At 36.6% G+C, this 20,679-nt stretch overlaps 1 long non-coding RNA gene across 1 annotated transcript; it reads left to right on the top strand.

The window, feature by feature from the left end:
* The first annotated feature begins 3,209 nt into the window (after positions 1-3,209).
* LOC121382706 lies at positions 3,210-20,581 on the top strand. Its single transcript, XR_005959207.1, has 3 exons — positions 3,210-3,336; positions 13,318-13,512; positions 19,058-20,581. It is a non-coding gene; the product is annotated as an uncharacterized LOC121382706 (long non-coding RNA).
* Positions 20,582-20,679: the final 98 nt, after the last annotated feature.

The raw sequence follows: 20,679 nt of genomic DNA, 5'->3' as shown, positions 1-20,679 counted from the left end.
AGTGGACATTTCTTTGCTTTTTTCAGTAATAAGTCTTGCAGCTTGATTTTGGATTTTTTGAAGTTTTCCTATAGAATGTTTTGTATATAGTAGCAGCCTTTGTGGCAGCATTTTTTTCACTCTCCTCCCAGTCTTTTTTTTCCTTTTGCATTGTTAACAAAATATTTGCAATTTTTCAGTAAATTCCGATGTCTATCATCTATGTCAGAACAGGAGAAAAACATATCTAATGCAAATATAGACCGAATATATATTCTATGCACTATTTATAACATCAGTATTTTTGGTAATGGTGCATTTTCAAAAAAGGACTTGTATGTTAAAGAAACAAAAAGGTTATTGTCTATATGATGGCACGGATATTAAAATATAATGACAGCAACAACAACAACACCCCCCCCCCCCCTCAAAAAAAAAAGAAGAAAAAAAAAGAAGAAGAGAGAAACACTCCCCACCCCCCCCCCCAAAAAAAAAACAAAAAAACCCAACAACAAACCAAAACATATAAAGAAAAGAAAAGAAAAACCCTAAGGAACGAACGGACGAACGAATAAACGATTGATTCAGAAAATAACAAACTGTAAAACCAGTTTCCCATTTTTACTTACGCCGAATCTTCACTGTACCCCCGCGCCATGGAATCGTGGCCTAAGGATGTGGGCACGTTAAAATAGTTCCCATTCCCTTAACTGTATGTTTGGCTTTGGAACGGCGTCTGTATGGAAACGTCCTTCAGAATTAGTAGAAGTCAACGCGTGCATAAAGCAGGTATTGAAAAAACAAACTTCGAATAAAAAAGGAACTTGCCGTTAAAATGTCTACTTTATCACAAACATACGTTTTCAAACATATAACTGGTTTACATAATAAATGTTGAAATAACATGTCTGATTAAAGTAAATTGATTTATGTAAGAATGATTACATTTAATTGATTTATGTAAGTATTATTACACTTAACTGGTTTATGTAAAAATTAGTACATTATTTTATATTTTACGATTTATGTAAGAATGGGTACACTAAATTGACTTTAGTAATAACAGTTACATTTAAATGATTTATATATGAATTGTTACCTTAAATTGAGTTAGTTAAATGATTTATTAATACACTGAAATATGTAATAACAGTTACATTTTAACAGTTTATGCATGAATGACTACATTTAATTGATTTATGATCTTCTTCATAAAGGTCCTTGAGATAAAAAGTTTTTAAAAATCTAACATTAAGTCCGGTATGTCATTCATGAAAAACAACATGCAAACTAATAGTTTTATCTAGGTTTGTGTTTATGGAGAAGCTTATTTTGTTCAGTGATTTAACCAAACGTTTTAATTTGTATATTTAAAAACAGGCAAAGTCACTATGTCTTGTCTATTTTGACGTCTGGGTCTGTAGCCAAACTGTTACTAGTTTTCAATATGCATGTATATTAACTGCGTTCGTATTTTTAGCTAATATTTTCTTCTGTAAACACCAACAATAATTATGGGAATTTTACTTTGATTAATATATATTTTTCCTGTATTATATATAAAAAACCCACAAATTAAAATACGGCTTGCACAGGCTGCAGCTGGCAGTCTGGCAGTGTGAAAATATAGCGCATGTCCTTCGACGTCTGTTTCCAGATCTGTAGATCGCGCCACCACAGACGCGGTGTGTATTGTTACATTCGATTCAGTACGTTTCCTTTTCGAGTGGTACCATACTCGCCAAACCCAGATCCAGACCCAGCTTCGGTGTGCTTTGGGCCTTAGCCGTTCATTCTTAAATGTGTAATGTGGTTCCGTGGTTCATACTTCCATGAACGTCAAACATTATCACGTTCTAGTGTTATAGTTCCAAGTGTATTACTATTACCTCAGTATAAACTACTATCAAATAAAACATCGGTCTCTTTCTTCCGGAAATTAATACACAGCACAAGAGGAATCCCCATACTCATAAGCGTACGGGCTCCCATTTTTGTAGTGGAGCAGGCTGGTTTTCGGCCGAATTAAAACGAAAATGCCGGAATCCGGATGACAACATTTATTCATATTAGCATGTCCTCCCACCCCCCCCCCCCCCCCCACACACATGCCGGAATCTGGATGACAAATTCTATTCATATTAGCATTACCCCCCCCCCCCCCCCCCCCCCCCACACACACACACCCGTCTTGTACGATTATGCTCATACCACGGTTAGGTCTTTTGCGTCAGTAGTCGAATGAGGAAATTCTCAAATTTGTACGATAAACATCTTTTAAAAATATGTCTGCATGTTATTTCAATAAACAATAGCATTTACTGAGTTAACTTTAACATACATCAGAAACAGTTATTTTTATTAATTTTAAATAATAAAGAAATAGATGAAACTATTTTTGTAGTTTTTAAGTTTGTCGAAAGAAGTGCAATATTGAGGTTCAGGGTGTTATGAATGACATTAAAAAACAAGACAGTTGAAAAATTTATAACCAATACAAAAAGTTTTTACTGTTAAAAATTATTGTAAATTATTGTAAAGTGTGTTGAGCAAAAAAAAAGACCCCCCCCCCCCCCCAAAAAAAAAAAAAAAACTGATAACAAAACACCCCCCCTCCCCCCCAAAAAAACAACAACAAAAAACACCCACAAAAAACAACAACAAAACAAACAAAAAACAAAAAAAAACGAAGAAGAAAAAAAGAAACCCCACACAATCTGCAGCAGGCCGGTCGAACCCAGGGTGGGGTGAGTGGGTGTGGCATAGGCCAGTGAGGACGAACATGTACGATGTTTTGTTCAACTCTATATAAATAGATACTGCAAACATCTAGCTTGTGAGATTGTATCTCATTATCAGAGCTTGCAACCCCACTTCAAATATCGTTCCTACGGGCATGTGCAGTTAATATATTTTCTGTCACCCCCTCCCCCACCCCACCCCCACAAAAAAACACGAAAGTCTGACCTAGCCCTCATTAGTTACTGTGAGACTAAACGCCAATGGAGTCTGTCCTCGCGTATTTCAAATTGTAAATAATGGACGTAATTAGGGAGTGTCCAGTGATTGATGGCCTAAACTGCACACTAGTCGTTCTCTGCTATCAGACATTTTTGGCACAACTATGACGTAATAGTTAAACACAATGACGTCATGGTGCTAACTGCGTCTGCTCAACATTACCGAATTGGTGCCAGAAACCATCGATAGGAGGTTATTGAGTAGCACATTACCAAGTGATATATACCAGTTATGAAAGCATCACCTCACATACTTAATTAACACTTTACACTATTGTATCTATGTTTCGCAATTACGATACTACAACATTATACAGAAGATGTGAATCAGATGAAGGTAAATTAAGGAGAGCAAACATCGGAAACACTACCCCTATATACAACAGTACAGTGTAAAATGCTTTCAGTTTTTGGTTCTTACCGATAAATTGTATGTTGCTTAAATTAAATGTACTTTTGCCAGCTGGATGTTTGTAGCTCAAAATGCAATTATGCGGAACTAGTGACAAGGGTCACTGATTGACTACATTAGCTATATTTCACATAGTCTTTGAATGTAATTATATGGCAGTGACATTTGTTTAATAATCTGAATTAAAACACATAGTTTACACTTTTGTAAAAACATTATTCTGTCACCAAATGGCTGAATAATTTCATCTAGACATAACTGCAAGGAGTCTTTTTGCATAGGCTACACCTCTCTACTGACAACATCTTTGATATACTCATGACTGTCTGGAATGGGAAACCTCCAGTAGATCCTTTAACGAAGCCACATCCTGCGACTCATAGCACCTCGGGGGTGGGAGGTGGGGGCAGCGCTCTATCCATGAACTCTACCCCAGTCCGGTTCATGTGCAGTTTATAATGAAATGAGCCTTATCGACAACAGAGAAGTGTAACAAGTAGTGCCAGTGGGCAACCTTCTGTCAGCAGGCCACGCAACAAGACGGATGGGTTGAAGGAGGTGCTCTGGCCACGCGGTGGAAATTGAGAACAGAAGCAGCATGGTGCCTCGTTTTCTTATTGATGAAAGGTGTCGACGGACAGGGAGGACCTGCGCAATAATCGTGGACGTTAGATGATGATGGATTCCCATACAAGTGGTTTGCCGTCTTCGTTGAATTCACTCGATGTTCTTAGAACGTTTTGTAACGCAGACTTACATTGATCCAACTGCTGCCCATTGATAACTCAAAACAATTAGACGTTGTGCTTTCTGATTAATACTATCACGTACAGATTTGTAAGAAATATAATACTCAACGTGTCCAATTATATGCATACCCAATTTTCCATAATTACCTATTTAGCAGTATAAGTATGCAAGAATTTTTTATATATTTATTACGCAAAACCACAATTCAGCCTGTGCCGGTACAGTTTACAAGTCTGTTCATGGTTATACATGTATTGTCAATATTTAGTCCTTATTTAGTCATTAGAATAGTATGATATTTGTATGTGTCTTGTTTGTACAAATGTGTAACATATTTTGTATCCAGTTCCGTGTGTGGAATGTTTATATGCAATAAGGTTTTTATGATTACCTTACACAATATGAGGTTTACACTACAAATGCAGGTCAGCGTCAATTGAACAATTCATAGGTGTAGAAAGAAGAAGAAGAAGAAATGTTTTATTTAACGACGCACTCAACACATTTTATTTACGGTTATATGACGTCAGACATATGGTTAAGGACCACACAGATTTTGAGAGGAAACCCGCTGTCGCCACATAGGCTACTCTTTTACGACAGGCAGCAAGGGATCTTTTATTTGCGCTTCCCACAGGCAGGATAGCACAAACCATGGCCTTTGTTGAACCAGTTATGGATCACTGGTCGGTGCAAGTGGTTTACACTTACCCATTGAGCCTTGCGGAGCACTCACTCAGGGTTTGGAGTCGGTATCTGGATTAAAAAACCCATGCCTCGACTGGGATCCGAACCCAGTACCTACCAGCCTGTAGACCGATGGCCTAACCACGACGCCACCGAGGCCGGTTTAGGTGTAGAAAGATGACAGCAATTGTTTTTCAGGCGGTAGGGGCAGGTAGCCCGTAACCAGCATGTCAAGTGGGTGGTTTGACTTTGTATCAGAGGGAAGTAAAGTGGAGGGCGTAGCCCGACGAGGCAAAAGCCGTAGGCGCAAAGCCTGTGATGGGGGGTGGGGGGGGGGGGGGGGGGGACCTCCGGCAGAAAATGATTGTGACGGTACATGCTCTTAATTTCTTTTCGCCTGTGGCGATATTAATTGTTTTAGAGGGCCGTGTGCAGTTCCAATATGCACTTAAGCCCAGGTGGCCAGTAGTTACGTAATACCTCCGCGAGTGCGGTTTTTACAACCGTGATTTGGCGACTAGGCGTCATTAAGTCTGACGATCTGAGAAAAAAATACCGCTTTGTTACTGTGGAAATATACACATCATAAGATTCGGTTACGCGTCCTGTCTCCGGACCAGTCTGGGATTTTTATAATAAATAGCTAGGGTTTTAGAGATATCGGGGAGAAACATATTGGAAGGCGTCCAGGGGGAACGTTCGTCCGTTTGGACTTGGTAATTATATATTTTCTGCTCTGTGTATAACCTTGATGTGATTGATGTGACTTTAAATATTTTAATACTGTATTATACCAATATTATTTAGACGGTGCTGCCGGTCATCTGACGCAGTATACTGTAGGCTCACCGTTCTGATATATATATATATATATATATATATATATATATATATATATATATATATATATATATATATATAAAGCTTAGCCAGTCATCCTAGAGGACCTAGGTAAACTGTAGGTTATTGTCTTTATTGTGATAGGTACCAGTATTAATTCTGTGTTACAAGGTTACTGAACGAGCAGTAAGGGTTAATTAAAAATTAACCAGTTAGGAATAGAGTTGTAATTCCTTTATTAATTAAGTTCTCCTGGAAGCGTTTCTCAATTATCACACGTTACTGAACGAGTAGTAAGGGTTAATTAAAAATTAACCAGTTAGGAATAGAGTTGTAATTCCTTTATTAATTAAGTTCTCCTGGAAGCGTTTCTCAATTATCACACGTTACTGAACGAGTAGTAAGGGTTAATTAAAAATTAACCAGTTAGGAATAGAGTTGTAATTCCTTTATTAATTAAGTTCTCCTGGAAACGTTTCTCAATTATCACACGTTATTGAACGAGTAGTAAGGGTTAATTAAAAATTAACCAGTTAGGAATAGAGTTGTAATTCCTTTATTAATTAAGTTCTCCTGGAAGCGTTTCTCAATTATCACACGCGTGGGTGTTGTGTCACGGTGAAGTGATTAACATATTGTGTAAACTAGACACCTAGAGATTAACTAATTAAGTGATCAGTTCTGGGTTGTTATTATTTGTTGTTGTTAATTAACTACTGCGTCAGTACATTTGTCAGCGTAGGTTGATACAGATTCCAAAGTATATTGTGTTTTGTTGTGTTTTCTAGTGAACTAAACGTGCTATATAATATATACTTTATATAAGATCTTATCTCTGATCATACCTAGACGAGCCAGCGGGTATAACTGCCTGTTACAGAGAGATCTAATAGATATACAGTTAGGAGAAATATTTGGACAATCGTGTTTCATTCAGTTACGGGTATTATAGGATCCCCGTGACAATGATATAATTATTATTATTATTATTTGACTATTAACCACTCTTTGGCGCTATCCTGACGTGTTTTCTGTTGCTTTCAAAGGATTTTTAAATTCACGCTTTTTCGTTGATAACATTTATTAGAGTCATCCCGTGAAATAAACTGCAGACATCGTAACCATTTATACACCGTCCCACAAGGAACGCCTTTTTTCTACCATGAAATTTACTACAAGTTATTTATTTCTGAACCGATTGTATGTAAATTGCACAAAAGAATTGTTTTTTGGGGTGGGGTGGGGGGATGGGTGGAGGTGTGTGTGTGTGTGTGTGTGTGTGTGTTATATTTAAAATACGTTTACTTTTTTTCTTACGTCAAACCAAACCGAAATTATTTAAAAAAAACTTTTTTGTAGGATTATGGGACGGATTCTATGGTCAATCTATTTGAAATCAACACATGTCCCACGCTCTTTCATTTCAGATTCACTTAAAAATTGTACCAGATATGTCTAAGTCATCTACATGAATAAATCTAAATTATGGGCTCTGTATCCCCATTTTTTTATTTATGAAATGGTCATTTTGCAAACCATAGTAGGTGTAAAATTTAGCTCGAACATTACCGTGATCATTTATATCCTGTTTTATGTCCCATTACCCGAGTAAATAACACAGAAATCGAACATTTTGTATAGGAATTGAATACAAAGGTTATAAAGGTCTGATATATAACAGACTGGCAGTTTTCATTAGTCATACTGAACGCCAAGACAACTTTAAAATTCCATTTTATTTTACAAAACCATTTATATTCATTAGACCTACACACATTTAACTTTTTTTTCTATGTGATGATTAATTTTGGAACAACGTCCTTCTGAAATAGGATCATTGTTTTATGGGTCTTTTCAATGAACAAACCTGAAACCAATGTGGATAGATTGTCAAAATCCCGAAACTTGTCTCACTTTATAGCTAATGGTATGTAGTTTATGTGTACTAAATTTCATTATCCATATAGAAGTCTTTTTAGTAAATTTATTTTTTAATGATGCTTAATTTTAGCACTAACGAAGCACTGAGGTGGACTTGACAGAGGGAAGACGCAAAACATAAATAAATGTGTGTAATACTGAATGTAATACAATGTTTCTAATGTCTAAAAATGGCTGCTCGTAACATAAAATAGCAATTTGAAGATTCTTCAGTTGTCTCTAAATATCCAGTGTAAACGTCCTGTTCCGAATGTAATACGAGAAAGAAAAAGAAGTTTACGCAAAACGAGACTTGTGACATTTTAGTTTGTATGTTAAATTATGTGTATAATGGAATCAACCATATTTTGCCAAATGTCCATTCAACACTGCATTGTACAGATATACGGTTTTGATCACGTATTACGGGTTTGTCGTTCAGATGTATGCCTACATACTGTATGTTGTTAAGTTGATAAAAAGCAGTACAGTGGTCCTGTGTTCGTTAAACAACACCCCTCGATGACGGGATGGGATCACGAATTCTAAGGGTTTGCTTGTACCCTTGAGATCCATACCGAGTAGTGGAAGACTATCGTACTCTGAGAATTTATTCTGAACGACAAAACCGTTATGCACGGTCAAAACGGTATCTCCGCACAATGCAGAATCGAAAGGGCATTTGGCAAAATAGTGGTTGATTCCGTAGGACTGGGCAATACATCATTCGTGTACTGCCCAAAGAGGAATGCCACTCCGAGACTAGTTTACACAATCAAAACATTCATTCTTGTTCCATGTTTACTCCCACTCCCGGTTTATAGGAATCTGAATGACAAAACCGTTGCATAATCAAAAGTCATATCTGTGTAGAACGTAGAGTCAAAGGGATATGTTTACATGGTTTACACGTTTTAGCCGTCTTGGTCGTCTATACATAATGGGAGTTAACAGCCATTCCAAACGACAAAGCCGTAGTCCTATATGAAAATCGTATAAATGTACAAGGTGGAGTCGAAAGGATGTTAGGCAATGCCGTGATTGCTTCCATAAGACACGAACTCAGCACCCACCATCTATTCAGTCACTATACTAAAACGGATTCCGGTATTTTCATACTTCATCATTTTACCCCCCCCCCCCCCCCCCCCCCATACACACACACACACCATAAGAAATATTACCACCATGTTCTAGCTACGTTGCCTCGCTCACTGGGCAACACATGCAGTGTGTGCTTGGAAATGGAAACATCGACTGATTGACCCCAGCTTGTGGAGGCACTGACAACCTGCTGCCCACATGGTCAGGCCATGTGCCCACCACGTGCCTCTGCTGCAGTCATCGCCATTCTGCAGACAATAAATGCACGTGTATACCGTGTTTGTTTTTCAAGCCGCGTTATTCGAAAGTTGTGTTTTAATTCAAAGGCATTTATGAAATATTTGTTAATACTTTTCAGCTTGGTGACATGCTGAGACTGGGATCATTTGATACGTAGAATTTGCCTCATTTCCTTGCAGTCGTGGTAACTTATGCAGCCATACTGACGGTGGAATAGCGAAGACTACATATATGCTCGTATATAGGCGAACATACACCAAAATGCACATATGGATTAGGGTAGACATTTGGAGGCTACATTGTATATCTATTAAACATGAAACATGACTGGCAAAATTGATGGCTGATGCTATTCCATATTTTGAACTTGTGCTTATCTTTTCATCTCTTTGGTGAAACTATCGCACATATATTTTTTCATCGTTTTATGTGAAGTACCGGACTTGACAGCAATACTCATGACGGGTGCCACCGGTGGGGCAGGATATGCCCACCTTTCATAAACACCTGATATCATCACTGGTATGACAGTGATTCATGAGTGTATGTCATCACAGCTATACCTATTCCAATGAGCTCTGTCCTGTGCTAATTTTAAATAGGAAATTAATCTGGAAGTGGCTGTGCAAAAAAGGATGTATTGTTCAGTAGAGAACTGGAGAACATTGTTAAGTTAGAGCAAAAACAATAGAGAAATTCGGGGAAAATGAGCCCCAATATTAGTTATAATCCATGTAAAAATGTCTAGCGATTCGTTTGAAACGCTACATAACTGTTTGGCAGTAATGCTAATATGAATAAACGCTGTACACCTTAATTCGGTCAAAAATCAGCTTGCAACTTCTACAAAACTGGGAGCCCGTACGTCTATTACATAAGTACAAGAAGACGTTTTGCAATAGTAAAATACGTTTAGAAGATACAAATGAATTATCTGTCTGTCCAAACCTGTCTCTCCGTTAAGATTAGACCAGTGTGATATTCATAGGCGTAGTCGGGTTAGACCAAGGATCAACGATCGCACCCTAAATCCGAGAAAGTTGAGCGAGGCCCCAACGTCTTTTCGCTGTCTGTGTGCCATTATACTACTACTACTACTACTACTACTACTACTACTACTACTACTACTACTACTATAATACTGTCATGTCATACGTTATATATTGTATTGTATTGTATTGCATTGTATTGTGCTCTGTTGTGTTATGATGTAAATATACTTATTGGCCAAGAAGAGTATATGCAGTGTTGTAGAAGGATAGTTACAAAAACAGCGTTTTGATTCCAATGGACTATTTCCTCTACCCCAACCATTTACGAACACGTAGAGTATATAATTGAATCCTGTTAGCTCGAACCACATCGGTGCTCAAGAAAATGTTGGGCTCATCAGATAGTTCGACCTAACCATTCGGTCAACGTCGTGTAAGTGTAATTGGTTAGAGCGGCGCGGTGTATTCGACCCTTCCGAGTTCGACCTAACAGTATTTTACTGTGTTTTGTGTTGCCCATAAGCACATGCACTGTCATAATATAATATCCTTCAGACTTGAAGCCCTCACACAATATGTACGCACACAGTCACACACACAGGAAATGGGAGTTGATTGACAGCGTGTTTTTATATACCGTGCAGTTAGTTCCAGAGCAAACTTCGATTGTGAAGCAAACACATACATGTTACTGAGACCTCCCTTCCCCTCCGTTTACAAATTTGTGTCTTTTGTCCAAGCAGTTAGTCAACTGAAAAGAAAAGCAAACACACCGCGGTGGACCTTCAAAACAACGGGGTTGAAATCGACGTCACGTGGTCGAGGGGCATAAAACTACATGCAAACTCCCGAAAATTTAGCAAATATTGTACTCCGAACTCGGCGTTCAGGTGTGACAATGGCAGGTACTAAAGAAAGGACGACGAAACGTGAACCGGACACGATTGTTCTTCTTTGTTTAACTTCCACCCTTTCTTCAAGCCAGATTTGCACCTCACTGTTTGCCTATCGACATCTACGTTTAGAAACGTTTTCTCTCGGCGTTGTAAAAACAGTACACATATTTGTTCTCACAGTGGTGAGAGGACCTAATGTTATTTGCATTTGGTATTCGTAACGACATGTCTATCTGGGGTGGGGAAATTAGCCAGTGATAAGTATACAGCGGGTATACTCAAAAGGAAATTGTCAATTTGCACTCGGTCCTTCCTTTGCTGAAACTAGTAGGGAAAAGACAAACATAATCAAACTGATTGTTATATATCAGTTTAAAAACAAATTAAATTGCTAATAAAATGGTATTGCAACTGGTCTTGTATATTATATAAATAAAATAAATTAAAATAAAACTAAAATAAATATTTTTCGCTATGCTGAATCAAATAAAATACGTAAAACACATTTAAACTACTATCCCAATCTATAGTTTTAAGTTCAGTTTGGTTTATCATAATTTAGATAATAATTTATAGTTGCAGAACTTGGCTTATAGAAGGCATAGTATGCAATACATTCTTCTTCTTCCTCTTCTTCTACACGTGCCACCAAGCAGCCACTGATTAAACAGCAGACTGGGATGACATAAATCCAATACAATTGGCAAAGAAAAATAACTTTGATAAATAATACTCGATAATTACCTGTAGTTTTATTGAAGTTTTTTAAATACTACTTTTAAATATTAACAGTTAAAAACATTGAATATTTAAAATCCTACACACTGTAAAGGTAGTACTAAACCAAATAACTTCCGGCTGGGTCAAAGTTCGAGGTGCACCGAACTTTTGATAGAGAAGTTAACACCACAAGTCCTGTGATTGGTGATAAATGTGAGTGTGTTGGGTGTTAAAAAAATTGTTTCATCTGGGCAAAATATGTATGCAATTTTATTCCATCTAGTACCACTGTGCTTGAAACATGTGTGGGATACCTGTAAATAAAAGTACTCGAAGTTTGTGAATAACTAGGGTAGTCATAGACGCTACCTGTTATCTCAGAAATGAGCAGCTTCACCCCCAATATTTTCCAATTCACTTTAAGAGGTAGTATTTATATCTGTGGTGTTTATGTCGAGTGATACGCTTTAGGTAAGAGTTTTAGCCACATATGTTACTATTGTCGTTGGGATTTGATTTGGTAGTATACACCCTATAGTAATGTAAATTGTAACCTTATTTGCTGCAATTACATTGGACAAACACCATGTTGTTGTTTTTTTTGGAATTTTTAAGAATTAATTTTTAAATTTTCAAAACATTTTGATTTCTATACAAAATGTTAATATGCGCTCACCTTCATATTTGTATTTCACTGTAATGCCCCCCCCCCCCCCCCTAAAGTTCTTTACACTGTTTTTACACAATTATATAATTTCAAAAATTATTTTTAATGGAAATAATCCGATTGATATATTTACGTTTCTTTGACACCCAATAGCCAATCTGTATCATTTGTACTGAGGTGTCGCTAAACATGACTTATTGAATGAATGAATAAATGAATGAATGAATGAATTATTGAATGAATGAATGAATGAATGAATTAATTAATCATTTCATTAATTCATTCATTCCTTTCTTCATTCCTTCATTTATTTATTTATTTATTTATTCATTCATTTATCCATCTATTCATTCATGCATGGATTTATTCATTCAAAACTACAATTCAAATCTTGAAGACTTTTTATGGTACTGAACCTTTTGAAATGGAAACAGACAAGTGAAAAGAGAAAGCCTATATTTTTGTGAATGATATTGTCAAAAATATATTTTGTGCGACGGACCTTCAGGATCCGATGTTTCTAATACCTCTAAATATATACTTTGTGATTGTACAGTTTAGGGAGAAGGCTTTGTATGTTGTTAGTTGCAAGTGGTTAATCAATATGTTGTTGTTGGTGGTGGTTTATTGTGGTTTTTAAAAGCAATAAAATATGTTTTAATCAATCAATTTTATAATTCAAGATGTCTTTTCAATTCTATGATACTATGGATACGGTAAACCAACAAGTCAGGTTTACTAAGTTAAAACCGTTGAACTATAAATTTATAAGGTCATAATTCAACTACTGAACAAAGGTACGTATTTTTAAAAAGAAAAAAAGGAAGAAAGAAAGAGAAAAAGAAAAAGAAAAACCCTCAAGAAATCGAACAACACCACCATTTGGATGAACTTCTACGAAGACAGTAGCCTATGGACTATGACGTCATGTCCCTTCCAGTATGGTGGCCTTGAGCTAGTCCGTCGAGACAAGCGCTGCACCGGAAGTCGTAGAAGACAACCACAAGAAGTAGCTCCCAGTTCCTCAAGGGCTGGAGTGGCATCTTCTAATTAAGCCAGTTTCTTTTCATCCGTGCACTCTTCCTTGCAGGGATTCCTTGGTCGCCGAATGGCAACCACAACGAGTCTTCGCTGGTGACACAAGTCTTCACCGAGTCTCGATCATGGTAATTCCTCCATTGTCTCGGCGAAAACAAAACGTGCAACGCCTCCAGGACACGACGATCGAGCCTTTCAACTCGCTGCTGCTCGAATACTTTAATGTCCGAGCATGTTCGCAAGCTAGGTACTTAATTAAACAAGTATGCAAGGGAAACTGGTATTAAGAGCGGCAGAGTGTATTATATTTTTGTTATCAAATAGGAATGATACTTTCTGTAATCTTGAAAGCAAATTTGAGGACAACGATTTTGAGCTGTATATTGAAATCAAATGATTTTAAAGCAACTTGACATTGTTAAAACTTATTGCAGGAAGATTTGTAATGGGAAATATGTCTGAAAGAAACTATACCAAGACTCTGAGAGACTACTGAAGAAAAACCAAAACATGAGAGTGGTGTTTTGGCATGGTGTGCACACAATGTCATTTCCTAAAAGCAGAAACATTTAACCATTATTTCATTTCCATTATCCAAATTATAAAGGAATTTAAATAAAAAAATTCTTGGTATAGTTTCTTTTGGACGTCTGTATATTATTTATTTAATGTATAAAATAGTCAAGTCCAATTTTCTGCAGGTTTTGTCTTTTAGATAACGGTAACATTACAATAAATGTAATTTCTTACACACCAAATTGGTTAGAACACCATTTGTTATTTATGATAACACATAAAATACCCACATATATGTATGATAACAATTTAAAGACATACGACTAGCTGTACCTAACTAATAACCCGGACGCGATATCCACACCATCCAATGAAAACAAAAGCTCGATCGAATATGTGACGTTTTGGTAACGTGAAACCAATTAGTCTGTGACACGTATGTTAGCTACAAGCACAAGGGTTGTAAATACGTTATAGTTGGAATTAATGTTTTAATTCGTTCAAAACCGGTTTTTGAGGATATGTAAGAAATAGAATACGACATTCGTGTTCGTTAGATACCATTTGTCTTACATTTCGTTGTTTAAAAACGTATCCTCTATCACTTTAGCTCATTATAGATACGTTTTAAACCAACTCTTTGTAAGATGAATGGTATCTAACGGCCACACATGCAGTATTTTCTATTTACACGCAGGCGGTAAACTCTGGTATACAGCCACCCGTCGAAAAATAGCTTTAACATTCTCTCAAAATGCGTATGAAGAGTTAAAAAGTTAAAATTTGTTTTGTTTAACGACACCAACTGAGCAGATTGATTTATTAATCACCGGCTATCGGATGTCAAACAATTGGTAATTTGACATATAGTCTTAGAGAGGAAACCCGCTACATTTTCTCATTAGTAGCAAGGGATCGTTATATGCACATGCCTCGACCTTTGATATTCCAGTCGTGGTGCACTGGCTTGAAAGAGAAATAGCCCAATGGGCCCACCGACGGGGATTGACGCTAGAGTAATCTAGGTCAGTCGGTAGAGTGTTCGCCTGACGTGCTTTAGTCGTAGGATTGACACCCACCCACCCCCCACCTTGGAATTATTCTCTGATTGGACTTTTCCACGACTCAACCACTGCCCTATGATTGATATACCAAAGGCTGTGGAAAATCTCTACAACCAGTTAATATTTGAACATCGTAATATTTTGTGGTATCTCGAAATCGTTGTTTGTCTAAGATAATTCGCACGTACAAATTTATTACTTCTCCCAACAGCCAAACGAAATTTGAAATAATTCGGCCAAAGGTCATTCATTACAGATGTATTTATCAGTATAAAGCTTTATATTTAAAACATGTTAAGATACGATAGTTTTTTAAACCCCCAAGAAAAAACGGTAAGTGTGTTTAATGTGTTGGGGATAACACACAGAAGTCTTGCTAGGCCTGAACAGTCACGCAGAATAGTCCGTTTAACTTTAGCTTTTGTTTGGAGTTTTCTTTATTAAAAAAATGTATTAACTGCCTATATTCATAAAAGGTTCAGGCACGTCCACCCCACGCCCGGTCTCTGGCATGGACAGGGGGCGGACGTCGGACAGAACTTAATTTATGGGGATAATATTGATTTTATACTAAAATTAGGGGAAAGTATAATTTGGATGGCGTGGTCTAAACAATAATAAACACAATAATACTACTACTACAAAAATACACCCCTTTGTAAAGCCAATTTTAGACGGGCTATCTAAATAAATTTTAAAAATTAAATCACTCTACTCTTCTGTTTTTTAATTGTCCAGGAAGATTAGTCGGAAAAGGTCGAGCCTTGGCCAAGGAAAGATTATATCAGAATTCATTTATTATTATTTTATTAATATTATTCAGGGGAAAAAGGTCCCATTGAGGATTTCAGTGCGGAGAGGGTAAGGGGAGAGGGTAAGGGGGAGAGGGAGGAAATCCAGTCTAACCTAGCTTTCCTACGGCTGAAACCGCTTACGCCTAACGCCACCTAAAATTGGCATCCCTCACACACATTCCGCCTCCTTATCAATATTTATTAATTTTAATATTATTTCTAGCTGGGGTTTTCCCAACATGCAAAACCCGAAACATTATTTATTCTAATAAAAATATTACATTTGGACCTGGGAGTTTTCTTAAGAGAATGCGAGGGGTGTATCTCAAGGATAGACCACTCGTTTGGGGTACACATTGTCGTAGGATAGACCGCCTTACGACTAGTCCATCAAAAGTCATGGTATGCACTGTGCTGTCTATGTGTAAATGCATATAAAAGATCGGTTTACGATAAGAATAGCCTATGTGGCGGTAACAGCCTTTCCCTCTCTTTTTGGGACGATATGTTGAAATAACCGTATGTTAGACACCATGTAGCGAGTCTCTATCTTTGGTACATTGGTCGTTTTGGCGAGGGATAATAAGACTACCTCTCACAAACACCTCATCTCTTCTAGTGGAGAAGGTAAGCTATGATTTATTAAGAATTATGAAAAAGAAAACACAAACACCTTTGCCAACATCCACGCTATCGAGTACGCTGTATTAACCATATCTATATTCTGCATACAGAATGATTAAAAATCACTGGGTGGGTTCTGGCTTAATCTAGGATCGAACCCCCTCAGTGGACCCATTTTCAGATTGGGTTTCCCACGACTGATATATCAAAAGCCGTGGCATGTGTTGTTCTGCCTGTGGGATAGTGCATATAAAAGATATATTACTTATAAAGGAAAAATGTAATGGGCTTTTTAAAGACTATATTATGTGAGAATTATCAACGGTTTGACATTCAATAGCCGATGTTAATAAATCAATGTGTTCTAGTAGTGCCATTAAAACTTTGACTTTTAAAACATCACTCAAGGCTAGATCTATTACAGGCCACATGGGGGCAGAGTTGGTGGGCCACAGAAGAGACTTGGTGTATACGTTTATTTTTGGTATGTCTGCTGGACATTTAAAACTAGTCTTATGTAGTGGGTGTTTGAAGAATAAATGTCCATTCTTGTTGACATTTCTTGAAGAACTCTTGGCAATATTGACTGTCACGAGTCATTTTTTCTTCTTCTTATTTTCCTCCCCAAACAGAAAACAAATCAGTATTATATTTTATGACATATTTATTATTTTGTGCACCATGTAACCAATACGATCACACTATTTTATTACTGCGGAGGACAGTAAATTATGACGTAGTACACAATATTTCATGACGCAAAACGATAACTAGGTATGAATTTCATTAAAATGACAGTCTCGAACGCAATATATATAGAGAAAAAGAAACGGAGACACACAAAATAAATCATTTGAAACAACTAACATTTGTCACAATTGCACAAAGCGTAACGACAGAACACAACTGCCAGAGAGAGCTCATATACACACAACTTTGATCAGTGGTATTTAGTCATTGTAAATGTTATTTTAAGGGTTGTCAATTCTGTTCTACATACATGTGTATTTACAGTATTTATTAAAAAAAATACTGGCTATTTTAGTAGCTAAACAAAACTGATTTACCAGGCTAACACCTTTATAACTTTACTCGTGTTATAAATTAAATATCACGTGTAGAAAACATTTTAGGCGACACTGGATGATACAGAAATAAACGAAATAAATGACAATTTAAAATGGTAAATGTGTGAGGTAAAAAAAATAGTTAACACACATATAAGTGTTGAATTTGTTTCATGTTTTTGTATTTCCTCAATCAACTTTATACAGAAATTATACTTTAATATTTAAAGCTGTTTACCTTGTGCCCTATTTCAAAAAGATAGAATATTATTGTTAAAATGTGATCGTTTTATTTAGTCTTCTCGTGGTGAATATTTATCTTATAATAAAATATATGATTAAAAAGGAAAGGGGAAAAAACAAACAGAAAAGTAAACGAATAAACGGCAATAATTGTATTATTTTGAAATCGAGTTTGCTCAATATATAAATCTATAATAATGCTAAGTAATGCATAACGTTTGCTCAGGCGTGCTTACACTCAAATAATATTTTGCAAACAATATGTATGCCTCATACCTCAGAATGCTCAGCTAACAAGCATATACTTTGTAACAGGTTTTCATATAGGATGGGCGCACGCATAAATATAAAGCCTAATTGCACGTTCGGCTGTCACGTGTGCTAATCGCTATTAACAGTATTCGTAATCGCTTTTACAGTCCGAACCAAAACGACCACTATATTAAACGAATACGTGTATAGCATATTTCATTCTTTGGGAATGGCGTTTGCTTATTGATAGACCGCCTTGATACTACATCTTTAAGCCCCCCCCCCCCCCCCCCCACACACACACACTAAACAACCATAGGAAACAAAGTTAAATAAGAGAAGAAGGGAGAAAACAGGAGAAAGAGAGAACACCTTTTGAGTACAGAAGTAGCAACCATCAAAATCGTTGTATTATAAGGTAATACCTTTCCACACACGCACACACACACACACACACACACACACACACACACACACACACACACACACACACACGTAGGTCAAATCGATTGATTCCCCATGATAATTAATTGGACCTAACCGTATTTTGTTGTAAAATTAATCCAAACATGACTTTAAGTTTATCTCAGACTAGAAAAACGAACTAGAACATTGGGACCTGATGTAGTGAATAGTTAAATTGCAGCACCCGGTGAAAACAGAGAAAATTGAAGATCAAAATGTAAACCGAGGGAGGTAAAGTAGTGGAGTAGCTAGGAGAGACAGTCCATTCTATTATTGCAGCAAAATGCGCTTCTTGAAAAAAAAAAAAAGACTAACCAACGATGAATAAAATAAATATATGTTAATATATGTATATGCTTTCGCTATAAAGCTTGTATAGCTCAGATAAACGTAACTTCAGCCAGTTTCTATTTAATATTAAATAACATTAATGAATAAAACTATTTCGTTGACACGTGAAGATAAAGCAAACACAAAAAAAAGAAAAGAAAGAAAGACAAAACAAAAATCAAAATATAAATAAAGAAAGAAAAAAGAATTAGAAAAACTAGAGAAAAACAAAACAAACACACACACACGCCCCACCAAAACAATCAGCAGAAAAAAATCTTAAGGAGAAGCGACCTCGTTGTTACTAAGCAGCAAGACGTTGTCATAAACATGTATTTGTTATCGAGACCACGCCTGGTCGTGAAACCGCAGACGATACGAGAGCAGTAAAACTTCAACGCCGCAGCCTCAGTTGTCCTGTACGTCTTCTTTTACAGGACCTAACGATCTGCAGACCACACCAAGGTCAACTCGGTCCTCCCTCCGCCCTTCCAGCAGGCTGGAAAGAGAGAAAAAACTCCCAACAAAACTAACCCTGAGATTTCGCGCCAAATGTGTTTTACGTCTGCTCCGTGCACCTGAAGCAGTTTGTGTGAAACGTAAGGTTAATATTTGATATAGTATGTCCACTGGAGGAATGAAGACCAGATCCTCCGAGGTAATTCGGTTCTATCCGCCCTTCCACCATGCCGAAAGCATGCGAAATGCCAACATATACGCTTAACGTCTGCTCATACCATCAAATGGCTGCAGACGCGGATGTGTTGCTGATTTTAGACGTTTTTGTGATATAAGTTCAACACGTCTGGGATCTATTTGACAAGCGGGGATGGCGGACACGTGGCGCTCCCGCGGGAACCGTCCTGCCGGGAATCGGCAACACGTCGTAACGTCCATTTAATTCTCTTCTTATGCTTTTCAAACTGAACTTGCGCTTTGAGCATTGCTATTCATGTCTGGAAATATTCAGTGTCGACGCAATGGTATTTAGCGCCCCTGGCGAGTTTTAAAATGTGCACCCCCTAGTAACTTTAGATAAGCGTGTTAATATAAAAATTCAGATCACTATTATGCAATGTTGTTTTTTAACGCAGAGTTTGTCGGAATATAGAACGTGTCGTGTGGATATACGCTGCACGGATTAATATATATATATATATATATATATATATATATATATTTGACATCGGGAACGGCACACAATTAAATGGTCGGAATTGATTCATTTGTCTGAGACATACTAAACCGCTTTATAAACACAATATACATTCTACTTGAAATATATGTATATATTTTTATGATATAGTTGCTACAAGAACAAAATGGTTTCTGAAAAAATAAGTAGCAAATAAACAGAAATTGTTTCATTTATAACAGCTATATTTTCAGTAGTTTTTTCACCAGTGTGTTATTGACAGCTACACTATTTGCGATTTTTATTTTTCATATAAATACAAAATGATCATTTATTTTTTTAAATGGTTATTTTGTGGCTTTAAAAGAAAATCAATAGATTCTCCAGCAGCGTAATACGGGTAAAAGTGCTGATTGCACTATTAGGGAATTTCACAGTTATCTCATAAATACAAAATGTTTGAATGTTTGGCGGAGACGCTTAAATCTCAATTTATACCAACGACATAATGTCTTTTATAAGAATCTATTCCGAAGACGAATTACAGCAAACTTTCTAATCGCCATAGTTTTCATTTTTAAGTTTGCTGACAGTAACATAAATAAATAACACTAGAAAATTAAAATATCAAAGACCAATGTAGACTGAAAACAAACGATGATCCGAAGCAACTATGAACATCCAACTAACATACTTTTCAATCTTTGATACATTAGTTTATGATATGGATAATATATTTGGCGGGCACTTCTAACATGTAACTAAAAGTGGTTGTTGACAGATAGTATACAGGCAATATTAATGCATCGGCATCTAGGTTACCCTTGAGACAAAGGAAATTATTCCTATTAATATTAATTAGATTCCATCGGACGTTGTCTAAAAGTCGTTTCACTTAAAAAACAGAAAAATTTAAAAAGTAAC

This window comes from Gigantopelta aegis, chromosome 10 (genome assembly GCF_016097555.1).
Source record: "Gigantopelta aegis isolate Gae_Host chromosome 10, Gae_host_genome, whole genome shotgun sequence".
Lineage (NCBI taxonomy): Eukaryota > Metazoa > Mollusca > Gastropoda > Neomphalida > Peltospiridae > Gigantopelta > Gigantopelta aegis.
This window is presented reverse-complemented; position numbering and strand designations above follow the sequence as displayed.